The sequence below is a fragment of the Lichenostomus cassidix genome, chromosome 26 (assembly GCF_008360975.1).
Source record: "Lichenostomus cassidix isolate B80296 chromosome 26, HeHo_3.0, whole genome shotgun sequence".
Classification (NCBI taxonomy): domain Eukaryota; kingdom Metazoa; phylum Chordata; class Aves; order Passeriformes; family Meliphagidae; genus Lichenostomus; species Lichenostomus cassidix.
Genome location: NC_139506.1, coordinates 3984264 through 3987868, shown reverse-complemented (window position 1 = coordinate 3987868; position 3605 = coordinate 3984264).

The window sequence follows — 3605 nt, the reverse complement described above, 5'->3', positions numbered from 1 at the left end:
CCTGAAGGGGAACTGGCAGCTGCAGCACCCCGAAGTCGTTTTTGGGCTGTGGGGTTCTCCCAAGGACTCCCGTGGGGTAGGGGGTGTCAAAAACCAGCAGGATTTCCCCCAAAGCCCCCAGATTTTTCCCCAAAAACCTCCAGATTTTTCCCCCAAAACCCCCAAGATTTTTCCCTCAAAACCTAAAGATTTTTCCCCCAAACCCCCAGATTTCCCCCCAAAACCCCCACATTTTCCCCCCAAAACCCCCAGATTTTGCTCCCCAAACCCCCCAGATTTCTCCCCCCAAAACCCCCAAGATCTTTCCCCAAAAACCCCAGATTTTTCTCCCCAAAACCCCCAGATTTTCCTCCAAAACCCCCAGATTTCCAAACCCCAAATTTTTCCCCCAAGCCCCTCAGATTTTTCCCCCAAAACCTCCACATTTTCCCCCAAAGCCCCCAGAATTTTCCCCTAAAACCCTCAGATTTCCCCCAAACCCCAGATTTTTCGCCCAAAACCCCCAAATTTTTCCCCCAAACCCCCAGAATTTCCAAACGCCCAGATTTTCCCCAAAACCCCAGGTTTTCCCAAAATCCTCAAATTTTCCCCAAAACTCCCAGACTTTTCCCCAAACCCCAAGATTTTCCCCCAAAACCCCCAAATCTTTCCCCCAAACCCAGATTTTCCCCCAAAACCCCCAAGATTTTTCCCCCAAACCCCAGACTTTCCCCCAAAACCCCCAAGATTTTCCCCCAAACCCCCAGATTTTTTCCCCAAACCCACCCATTTTTTCCAAAACCCCAGAATTTTCCCCTAAAACCCTCAGATTTTCCACATAAAACCTCCAGATTTTCCCCCAAATCCCCACATTTTCCCTCAAAACCCCCAGAATTTCCCCCCAAACCCCAACATTCCACCTCTACTCCTTTCCACTTTTCCCCCTCCCAATTCTCCTCCTCCCTCTCTTTATTTTTTTTTCCCTTTCCCCTTTGCAGCCTCCCTCCCCCAGCTCCGACACTTCCCAGACTGTTTGTAAACATTCCCTTCAGGATGTTTCCTCAGGAAGCGCAAATTTCTGTCGGAAAACAAACCCCTCCGAATATTTCCCTGGTGGAGAAGCACCAAATATTTTTGGTGGAGAAGCACCAAAACAAGGGGAAAAAAAATTAAAATAAAATAAAATCAGTGAGGCAGCGAGCGCTGGGCTCAGCGCTCATCCCAGAGGTGGGGACAGTCCCCAAAGCCAGCCAGGGAAGTGTCACCGCTGTCACACCCTCTGGTGTCGCCTTTGCTCGATTCTTCCCACATTTAACCCCAAAAGCTCTCCCGGCCGGAGGGGACAAAGGGACAAGGACAGCTCCCGCTGCCCTGCAGGGGGTGGGGATGGGATGGCAATTAAAGTTGATTATTAATTATCGACTGCAGGGATCCGGCGGCGGCAGCTGGGGAGAGATAAGGGAATTGAGGGGAAAGATTGCCAGGAGGGGAATTGGGGAAAAACCCCAATTGTGGGAGAGGCTGAGGGTGGGAGGGATGGGGGGTGATGCCCTCGTAGCTCCAAAACAAAGGGGGAATTGTGGGATTTTGAGTCTCTCCAACCCCTCTGAGATCCCAAATACAAATGGGGAATGTTCTGCTCCCCATATCCTCCCACAGAAGCATTTTGGGCTTTGGGGGTAGACTGGGAGAGATTTGGGAAGGAAATTCCCGATCTGTTCAGCCCCACATCAGGAATAAAATGGAGTTGGGATTTGGGGATTTTGGGTCTCTCCAACCCCTTTGAGATCCCAAACACTTTGAGGGAACCATGAGGAATGTCCTGCTCCCCATATCCCCCACAGCAGCCTTTTGGGCTTTGGGGGATGAGATTTGGGCAGGAAATTCCCAATCTGTTCAGCTCCACAGCAGGAATAAAACCGAGTTGGGATTTTAGGTCTCTCCACCCCCTCCGGGAGACCCCAAATATTTCGGGGGACCACGGGGAACCTCCTGCTCCCCACATTTCCCCCCAAGCAGCGTTTTGGGGGTGCGGGGGAGAGGTTTGGGCAGGAAATTCCCGATCTGTTCAGCTCCCGTTCTTGCCTCCCCCCTTTGTTCCCCCCCCGGCCATCTGTCCCGCTCGCCCCACGCTCCCTCCGCACGTGCCATAAATATCAAGCCGGGCTTTGTCTCTGCCCCAAAAGGCAGCCTGGTTTCCCCTAAAGGCCCCCGAGAGCCGCTGGGGCTGGCACGGCCGCGGGGGGGTGGCTGAGGGGGTGTCTGGTTTGGGTGACACAGCTCAGCGTCACCCTTTTCCCCCCTCCTGTGCTCCAGGAGGGTTTGGGGTGGCGCTGAGAGGGGAATTGCTCTGACCCCACAAATCTGTGGGATCCGTGGGGCTTTGGGATGGAGGTGAACTCAAGGGGGGAAAAGGGGAAAAATGGGAATTTTCAGCCTGAACGTACAGCAGAGCTCCATGGCTGCACCCCAAAATCCTGCCCCGATTTGTGGGGTAACTACTCTGTGGGATCCCCACGGGGGTCGGGAAGGGGGGATGAGCCTTGAGGGAACCCCACAGCCTCGTCCCATCCCAAGCCAGCCCTTAATCCCAAACAAAGCAGCTGCTCCGCTCCAGCCCCGGCCTTGCCCTTCCCTGTTTTATCCGGTGCCATCATGGGAACAAACTCGCCGGGACAAGGGCATTGTCCGAGGGGAAAGGAGCCTCGCCCTCCGTCTGGCAGCTGCGGGATATTGTTCCCTCCAGCCCTGCCCGGTGACATTTCCTGGATGTCCCCGCCAGGAGCGGGTGTGGCATCCCCACGGTGTCCCCCTAGCAGTGACACCAGGCGCAGGGATCCCCTGGCGGAGGGCATGGGACAAGTGCCAGGCTGTTTGGATGCCCCAAAATATCCCCGGGGCACCCCAAATCCTTCCCTGTCTGCCTTCCAGACGCGAGGCTGGCAGGGATTTTGGGATTTAGGGAGCTTGAGGGTACAGGGGAGGAGGCAGAAGGGACACGGAGCACCTCGAAGGCCACCTGCGGGGTCTGGATGTGACCCCATGGACCCTCGTGGGTGTCACCGGTGTGGGGACATGGCAGAGAGGGGAGCATTCCCTGGAGATGGGGATGTGCTCCGTGCGACACGGAGGGACATCGCTGTCCCCAGCCCCGGGCCGAGTCCTTCCCGAGCTCCCAGGGCACGGGATGGGGACTGCCTTGGCACCAGGGCACGGGATGGGGACTGCCTTGGCACCAGGGCACGGGATGGGGACTGCCTTGGCACCCCTGTAGGATCTCTCCTGGGATGCCAGAGCGATTCCCGGCTGCTGCTGGACATTCCTCTCCCTCCTCTTCCCCGATCCATCTCTCTGCCCTCCATCCCCACCCGGACAAAGCTCCTGGCTGCACCTTGACCTCTCCACAGCCGCGAGTGCTCTCCTCTCTTTTCCTCTCCTTTTCCCACCTCCCGGAGCATCCTGACCTCCTCCCACCCCAAAAACCGGCACGGGGGGCAAAGCATCACGGCGCCTTCCCCATCCTCGCTAAAACCGGAGCCGCCTGATGGAAAAAAACCCCTTTTTCCTCCCGAAAAGGTCACGGGCAGATGCAGCGCAGCCGCCGCCGCTCGCCCACTCGCCCACTC